The sequence below is a fragment of the Arachis hypogaea genome, chromosome 18 (genome assembly GCF_003086295.3).
Source record: "Arachis hypogaea cultivar Tifrunner chromosome 18, arahy.Tifrunner.gnm2.J5K5, whole genome shotgun sequence".
Lineage (NCBI taxonomy): Eukaryota > Viridiplantae > Streptophyta > Magnoliopsida > Fabales > Fabaceae > Arachis > Arachis hypogaea.
In genome coordinates, this window is record NC_092053.1 from 49,722,743 (window position 1) to 49,732,547 (window position 9,805).

Consider the following 9,805-nt stretch of genomic DNA (forward strand, 5'->3'; position numbering starts at 1 on the left):
GTCTCTGCCCACTTCACAATTTCTCTCTGCAAGTAAAGCCAAGCCCAATGAAGAAGATAACTGCTTCAAACTCAAGATCCAAAGGCCCAGACCCAAGACTTGAAGAACCAACTAGAAGAGTAGAAGAGTAGTATATATAGGAGTAACTTTGAATTAATTTGGGAGTTGGAAAATATAGGGAGCCTCTGAGCATAGAACTACTCTCTGTATTTTAGTTTCTCTGCACTTCTAGTTTTCATCATGTATTCTCCATCTTTGTTTTCATTTTCCAGAGCTATGAACAACTAAACCCCTTTCATTGGGTTAGGGAGCTCTGTTGTAATTTGATGGATCAATACTAGTTTTCATTATTCTTCTTCTATCTTTTCTCTTAATTTTACTTGAAAGCTTTCGATTCTCATCTAATTGGGTAGTTATCTTGGAAAAGAAGCTATTCATACTTGGATCTCTTCTGAACCTTGAAAGAGGAATGAAGAGATCAAGCTAGAAATACTTTCTCATGCTGGACCAAATTGGGTTTGGATGGATATGTGACTATAATCCTCTCAACACTTGATTTGGGAAATGCGTGTGGTATAATCAGTGACTATACTTCATCTCTTCTCATGAGCAATTGATCAAGGAATTGGCTATTGATCAAGATTTGAGAGATTGAATTACAAGAAATTGTAATCCAATCACTTAAGATTGCCAAGGAGATCAATGAGTGCATTGATTGAGGAAGCGATGAAAATGAAATTGATCCGGAGAATGCAACATCTCCTAAGCCCAATGAACTCCCCATTTCTGATCTTACCCATTCTCTATATTTTCTGTCATTTACTTTCATGAGCAATTCCCCCATTCCCATTTACAATTCTGCAATTTACTTCAGTAATTTACTTTCAGTTCTTTAATTCTAGCATTTACTTTTTCTGTCATTTACTTTCCCACCATTTTATTATCTGCAATTCTAAACTCAAATCCTGGATTCGCTCAACTAGAACATTCCTCTAATTAAAGTTGCTTGATCAATCAATCCTTGTGGGATTCGACCTCACTCTATTGTGAGTTTTTACTTGACGACAAATTCGGTACACTTGCCAAAGGAAATTTATTAAGAGACAAGTTTTCCGTGCATCAAGTTTATGGCGCCGTTGTCGGGGATTGATTGTGCATCAACAATGATTAGATTGGAGGATAACTAGATTGAGCATTTTATTTTTGTTTGATTTAATTTTCTGTTTGAGTCATTTACTTTCTGTTTTAGTTAAATTCTTCCCTTTCCCCTACTTTTTCTTTGTTATTTACCATTCATCTCACTAACCTACTAACTGTTTGATATATTGCATCACTCACACTAACTGTAATTCTGACAGATATACTTTTTGCACCTATTCTCTTTGCTTGTACTTATTGGGTGTATGACAGGGAGAAGAAGTGGGGCTTCAACTTTCTTTGATTCTGAACCTGAGAGAACCTTCCTTAGACTAAGGAGGGAGGCAAGAGAAAAACGTGTAGTTGGTGCTGAAGAAGAGGAGGAACACTTTGAGGAATACTTTGAACCAAACATGGAAGAAAACATGGAAAACCATCATGAAGAAGAGGCTCACAACCATGGCGGAAGAGGTCGAGCAAATCATGCTGGGGAGGATAGAAGAGTTTTAGGCTCTTACATCAATCCAAACCCAGGAAACTGTGGAAGTAGCATTCAAAAGCCAACCATCCATGCCAACAATTTCGAACTAAAACCACAGCTCATCACCCTTGTTCAGAACAACTGTTCGTTCGGAAGAAGTGTCCAAGAGGACCCCAATCAACATCTAACCACCTTCCTGAAAATATGTGACACAGTGAAGTCTAATGGTGTTCATCCTAACGCCTATAGACTGCTCTTATTTCCATTCTCACTCAAGGATAAGGCAACCAAGTGGCTGGAATCTTTCCCAAGGGAGAGCTTGACAACTTGGGAAGATGTGGTGAACAAATTCTTAGCAAGATTTTACCCTCCTCAACGAATTAATAGGCTGAGTGCTGAGGTCCAAACTTTCAAGCAACAAGATGGTGAGACTTTATATGAAGCATGGGAGAGGTTTAAAGACCTAACAAGGAGGTGCCCACCCGATATGTTCAATGAATGGGTGCAGCTGCACATTTTCTATGAAGGGCTCTCTTATGAGTCGAAGAAGGCCGTAGACCATTCATCTGGAGGATCTTTGAACAAGAAAAAGACCATTGAGGAGTCCATAGATATCATTGAAACAGTAGCAGAGAAAGACTATTTCTATGCTTCCGAAAGAGGGAATACAAGAGGAGTAATAGAGCTAAACAATGTAGATGCTCTGCTGGTCCAAAAAAAGGTCATTACCCAGCAGCTGGCTGACCTCACCAAGAAGATGAAGAGGAACCAAGTAGCAGCAATCTCCACTTCATCAACAACCCAAGAAGGAGTGAATGAAGAAGCAGAGGGTAGTCAGGAGCAAGCCAACTACATTGGGAATTCACCTAGGCAAAACCATGATCTATACTCCAAGACCTACAACCCTGGATGGAGGAATCACCCAAACTTTGGGTGGGAAAATCAACAAGACCAAAGCCTTGATCAAAGACGCCCAAATCCAAACAATGCAGCCACCCAACACTTCACATCTGGACCATATCAACACCCCCATAACAACAGCTCTCCATATTCATATCAAGGCCAGAATAACCTTCCTCAGCCTGACCTATCATCATTTGATGAAAGAATCTCAAAGATTGAGAATCTACTTGAAGGCATAGGCAAAGAGATTCAAGATAGTAAAGCGTTCCGAGAAGAGGTGATGTCCAATATGCAGAATCAGGATGCTGCCATCAAGAAACTGGAGACACAGTTTGGCTACTTATTCAAGCAAATTCCAAGCCACAACCTTCGCAGCAAGACTAGCTCAACACGAAGGGAGGAGTGCCAGGCTATCACCTTTAGAAGTGGGAAGGAACTGAAGAAAACCTCTCAGAAACCACAAGAAAAGGAATCAGATAAAGAGGAAGAAGAGCAAGATGGAGCTCAAGTTCCTAATTTGAGTTCACAAAAAGGGGAAGGAGTGCTTAAGCCAGATGCCCCAAGAGTCCCATACCCTCAACAATTAAAGAAGAAGGGGGATGACAATCAGTTTTCGAGATTTTTGGAAATCTTCAAGAAACTGCAAATCAACATACCCTTTGCTCAAGCAATAGAACAAATGCCACTCTACGCCAAGTTCTTGAAGGAGCTCATGACTAAGAAGAGAAGCTGGAAGAACAACGAGACTGTGATACTAACCGAAGAATGTAGTGCTATCATTCAGCACAAACTACCCCAGAAATTGAAGGATCCCGGGAGTTTTCAGATCCCCTGTATTATAGGGGAGATCACAGTGGAAAAGGCTCTTTGTGACTTGGGAGCCAGCATCAATTTGATGTCGGTAGCTATGATGAGAAAGATGAAGATTGAGGAAGCTAAACCAACAAAGATGGCCTTACAATTGGCAGACCGATCGTTCAAGTTCCTGCATGGCGTCGTAGAAGATTTGCTGGTAAAAGTGGGAGATTTTATCTTCCCAGCAGACTTTGTAGTGCTGGACATGCAGGAGGAAGCCAAGGCCTCCATCATCCTGGGAAGGCCATTCTTGGCTACTGCTGGAGCTTTCATTGATGTACAAAAAGGAGATCTCACCCTGAGATTACACAATGAAAAGATGACGATCAATGTGTTCAAAGCCATGAGTTACCCACCAGAGCAAATGGGAGAGTGTATGAGGTTGGACTCACTTGAAGACGCAGTGTAGGAAAATTTTGAAGAAGAAGAACCTGAAGGTATAATAGAGGAGGAGCCTATGTTTAGTGAAGAGATTGCAACAGCAGAGATTCAAATACAAGGTGCACCAAAGAAAGAGAACGAAAAGTCAGAAGCACCCAAACTTGAACTCAAAGCATTGCCACCCTCTCTCAAATATGCATACTTAGGAGAGGATGAAAATTACCTAGTAATTATAAGCTCATGCCTCAGCCAAGATCAAGAGGATGAACTGCTCAAAGTACTGCGAAACCATAAAGATGCCATTGGTTGGACTCTTACTGACTTGAAGGGGATAAGTTCGGCCATATGTATGCACAAGATACTGCTGGAAGATGATGCCAAACCATCCATACAATCCCAAAGGAGGTTGAACCCAATCATGAAGGAAGTGGTACAGAAAGAAGTTATGAAGTTATGGTAGGGAGGGGTAATTTACCCGATCTCAGACAGCCCTTGGGTCAGCCCCGTACATGTTGTCCCAAAAAAGGGAGGAATTACCGTGGTTCCCAATGAGAAGAACGAACTAATTCCTACAAGGACAGTCACAGGATGGCGGATGTGCATAGACTACAGGAAGCTCAACGAGGCTACGCGAAAAGATCATTTCCCCTTTCCATTCATGGATCAGATGTTGGAAAGACTCGCAGGGCACGCTTATTATTGTTTTCTCGATGGTTATTCAGGATATAACCAAATAGTGGTTGATCCCAGAGATCAAGAGAAAACCTCATTCACTTGCCCATATGGAGTGTTTGCCTACAGGCGCATGCCATTTGGGCTATGTAATGCACCTGCGACTTTCCAACGCTGCATGCTTTCTATCTTTTCAGATATGATAGAAAAATTCATTGAAGTTTTTATTGATGACTTCTCGGTATTCGGAGATTTCTTTCCTAGTTGCCTACATCACCTCGCCTTGGTATTGAAAAGATGCCAAGAGACCAATCTGGTCTTGAACTGGGAGAAATGTCACTTTATGGTGACAGGAGGAATAGTCCTTGGTCATAAAGTTTCTAACCAAGGCATTGAGGTTGACAGAGCCAAAGTAGAACTTATTGAAAAACTGCCCCCACCCAGTGATGTCAGGGTAATTAGGAGCTTTTTAGGGCATGCTGGTTTTTACAGAAGGTTTATTAAAGATTTTTCAAAGATAGCCAAGCCCTTAAGCAATCTCCTTGTATCAGATACACCATTTATCTTTGATGAAACATGCATGTTAGCCTTTGAAAATTTGAAAATGAGGTTGTCCTCTGCTCCTATCATTTCCCCACCTGATTGGAATTTACCATTTGAATTGATGTGTGACGCATCTGATTTTGCAATTGGGGCAATGTTGGGACAGAGGAAAGATAACTTAGTCCATGTGATATATTATGCGAGCAAAGTCCTTAATGATACTCAAAGAAATTATACCACTACTGAAAAGGAATTGCTGGCAATAGTTTTTACATTTGACAAGTTTAGATCATACCTCATTGGTGCTAAAGTGATTGTTTTTACGGATCACACAGTACTTAAATATTTGTTTGCCAAGCAAGAATCAAAACCAAGACTAATAAGATGGATCTTATTGTTGCAGGAATTCAATATTGAGATCAGAGACAAGAAAGGAGTGGAGAACAAGGTAGCAGATCACCTATCTAGGATTCCTCATGATAAAGGTGGAACACCTGATACAAGTGTGAACGAGTTCTTCCCTAATGAGCAGTTAATGCTAGTTCACAAAGCACCATGGTTCGCAGACATTGCAAACTTCAAGGCAACTGGGGCATTGCCTCCAGAGATCAATAAACATCAAAAAAGGAAGCTCATGAATGATGCAAAGTACTTTGTCTGGGATGAGCCATATCTATTCAAGAAGTGTTCAGATGGAATCCTTAGAAGATGTTTTTCAGAAGAAGAAAGACGAGAGGTCCTATGGAATTGCCATGGCTCATGCTATGGAGTCCACTTTGGAGGGGATAGAACTGCAGCTAAGGTGTTACAAAGCGGATTCTTTTGGCCCACCCTTTTCAAGGATGCCAAAGAACTAGTAAAGAGCTGCAATGAATTCCAAAGATATGGAAACTTGCCCAAAAGAAATGAGATGCCACAAAATTTCATCTTGGAACTGGAATTGTTTGATGTTTGGGGAATCGATTTCATGGGACCATTCCCAATCTCATATGCAAACAAATACATCTTGGTAGCAGTGGATTATGTTTCCAAGTGGGTAGAGGCTATTGCAACCCTAACGAATGATAACAGGGTAGTCATGAACTTCCTCAAGAAGAATATCTTTAGCCGGTTTGGAGTCCCACAAGCGCTTATCAGTGATGGAGGGAGCCATTTTTGTAACAGACCACTAGAAGCTCTTCTCCTACGATATGGGGTAAAACACAATGTAGCCACGCCCTACCATCCCCAAACAAGTGGACAAACTGAGATATCCAACAGAGAACTAAAGAGGATCCTGGAAAAGACTGTGGGTGCGTCAAGAAAGGATTGGTCGAAGAAGCTGGATGATGCTCTTTGGGCATACAGAACAGCATTCAAAACACCACTTAGAATGTCCCCATACCAACTAATGTATGGGAAGGCTTGCCATTTACCACTGGAGCTGGAGCACAAGGCTCTTTGGGCTATCAAGATACTAAATTTTGACAGCATTGCTGCTGGTGCAAAGAGGATCTTGCAGCTGCAAGAGATGGAGGAATTCAGGTCACAAGCCTATGAAAATACCAAGATGTATAAAGAGAAGGCAAAGAGAAGACATGACCTGCATCTTGCACCCAGGAGTTTCGAAAAGGGGCAGCGAGTACTCCTTTACAATTCCAAATTGAGACTATTCCCAGGAAAACTCAAATCAAGGTAGTCCGGACCTTTTCTTGTCACAAAAGTTTCGCCATATGGACACATCGAAATCATGGATGAAGGGTCAGAGAGGACTTTTACAGTGAACGGACAAAGACTCAAGCATTATCTGAGCAACATGGGGGAAAACCCCAGAGTGAATTACCATCTCAAGTAAAGGAGGAACCTCGAGCTAGCGACGATAAAAGAGCGCTCTGTTGGGAGGCAACCCAACCTCAGGTAGTTTCCTTTTCATCTTTATTTCAATAAGGATCGCAAGTTGTTTCCCCTGTATTGCGAGGAGCTAAGTTTGGTGTTCCACACCAAAACAATTCAAGAGTGAAAGTGTGATTCTAAGTTTGGTGTTCTACCAAAAGAATCACACTCCATTCCAAAAGCATATTGCTAGCTCCAACCAATCAAGGGAAACCACTTAGATGTAGTTAGACTTTAGTAATAATTGTTGTGTTAACAACAAGATATGAGGTTCTCTGCATATATGCAAGGTTTTGTACTAGGCAAGGAACTAAGTTTGGTGTTCACACACCAAATTAAGTTCATGCAAGCTAACTATGTCGCAAGTGCTGTGGGAACAAGCAACTTTCAATTACTTTGCAGGAATCTTATAAGGAAATGGTGCACCTTCACCCAAGGAAGTGAAGTAGCGAGAACTAGGATGATGACAAAGAAAGAGGGCAACTAGAAATCATCACTCGAAGGTTGCATTGTTACTTAATTCCATTATACTCAGAATTGTGGAAAATTGGAAGTCCGAATGCACTTTTGATTAATAGTTACTCGTAGTTGGAACCTTTTTCAATTCCGTCTCTTAAGTTTTGTGTTGAAGAGGTCTATGCTTGTTGGTCTTTATGTCACTGCATCCTCTCTTTGCTTAAGTGTATGATTGTCCCTTTGAATCAAATGAAAAAGAGAATGAGTATTTTTAAAGACCAGAGAGGAGTTCATACTATGGAGTGAGTTCATGAGTTTATGGTATAGTCATAAGTTAGCTAAGTTGATTCAACCATAAGGTGGGAGGACAACTATCTGTCATGAATACTATGCTTGAGACACACCCCATGAGACTAGATAAATAAGAAGATCCTAATAAGAAAAAGGGAAAAGAACAATAAAGGTTAAAAAAATAAAAGAAAAAGAGTAAGCAATAAGGCTAGGCACCAATGATTTTAATCTTGAGGCATGTGTCTGTGGTGTTCCTGTGTGAGGGATCTACTTGGATGAATAAGCTCTTAGGGGTGCCTTATCACTTGGTAACTTGGGTTAACTAACTCGGGATTATCAGCTGAAAGTCTACTATCAAGAGTAACCCTCACTACAGAGCATTTAGTAACCCAAAGAGGTGCTGGACACCAAGGTCTCAAGAAAAGAAAATAAATAAACTATATGCCTGTGGTGTGTATGTATGGGGGAGAGACTTGAGCAAGTAAGTTCTTAGGGGTGCTTCAACACCTAGCACCTTGAACCAACTGGTTCGGGAGTGTTGGCTGAAAGCTTATTTTAAAGAGTTGCCCCCTTACAGAACACTTAGCCTAAGAACACAAATAAGTCCTGAAATAACAACAAAAGGATCAATCAATAAAAGTTTCATGGGATGCAATCACAGTGAGTATTCTAGGACATTATAAAGGTCTGAAAGCCAGGAATGAACCTAAGTTGCTATACATGAAACCACCATAAAACCAAGGACATGACTTCCACAAGAATGATTCATTTCTCTTGGCATTCCATTCATCATTCTCTTGTTCCAGTACTTGCTTAGGGACAAGCAAGCTTTAAGTTTGGTGTTGTGATGCCAGGGCATTTTGGCCAGTTTCACTGACCTTTTCTTTACTATTTTTAGGGTAGTTTCATGCATTTCCTTAGGGGGGAAGCCAACGTTAGTGACATTCAACATTATCACTAACATTGGCCAAGTCACACTAAGCCACGTTAACTCCCACATTAACTAGGTTAACGTGGAAGCTAACGTGAGGAAGGGAGGTGACGCCAACGTTAGTGACACCCAACATTGTCACTAACGTTGGAAGAAGCCCACACATGCCACCATGAGCCACGTTAACTCCCACGTTAACTTAGTTAACGTGGAAGCTAACGTGGATAAGGGAATGTTGAACCAACGTTAGTGACACTCAACTTTGTCACTAACGTTGGAGATGGCTAGCATAGGCCACGTTAGAAGCCACGTTAACCTAGTTAACGTGGACTCTAACGTGGAAGCTAAGGGGCACATTGGAACGTTAGTGACAATGTTAAGTGTCACTAACGTTCTCGAAGGTTGGCAAGCCTACGTTAAAAGAGCCACGTTAACTAAGTTAACGTGGACTCTAACGTTGGGAAGGGGGAGGCTTCTCAACGTTATTGGGAAAGTTGAGTCCCAATAACGTGCGCGAAGGACAAAGAGGCAACTTTAGTGGCAACGTTTGTGCCACTAACGTTGAGGTTAACGTGGCTCTTACTTGGGTAAGGAACGTTAGTGAAAAAGTTGAATGTCACTAACGTTCTCGAACCCATATTTTCACTGAACGTTAACACCACTAACGTCCTGAGCTAAAGTCTCTGCCCACTTCACAATTTCTCTCTGCAAGTAAAGCCAAGCCCAATGAAGAAGATAACTGCTTCAAACTCAAGATCCAAAGGCCCAGACCCAAGACTTGAAGAACCAACTAGAAGAGTAGAAGAGTAGTATATATAGGAGTAACTTTGAATTAATTTGGGTGTTGGAAAATATAGGGAGCCTCTGAGTATAGAACTACTCTCTGTATTTTACTTTCTCTGCACTTCTAGTTTTCATCATGTATTCTCCATCTTTGTTTTCATTTTCCAGAGCTATGAACAACTAAACCCCTTTCATTGGGTTAGGGAGCTCTGTTGTAATTTGATGGATCAATACTAGTTTTCATTATTCTTCTTCTATCTTTTCTCTTGATTTTACTTGAAAGCTTTCGATCTTCATCCAATTGGGTAGTTATCTTGGAAAAGAAGCTATTCATACTTAGATCTCTTCTGAACCTTGAAAGAGGAATGAAGAGATCAAGCTAGAAATGCTTTCTCATGCTGGACCAAATTGGGTTTGGATGGATATGTGACTATAATCCTCTCAACACTTGATTTGGGAAATGCATGTGGTATAATCAGTGACCATACTTCATCTCTTCT

At 41.0% G+C, this 9,805-nt stretch overlaps 1 non-coding gene across 1 annotated transcript; it reads right to left on the reverse strand.

The window, feature by feature from the left end:
* Positions 1 to 2,003: 2,003 nt before the first annotated feature.
* Positions 2,004 to 2,110, reverse strand: LOC112773836 (small nucleolar RNA R71). The gene has a single exon (XR_003188363.1). It is a non-coding gene; the product is annotated as a small nucleolar RNA R71 (small nucleolar RNA).
* Between the last annotated feature and the right edge of the window lie 7,695 nt (positions 2,111 to 9,805).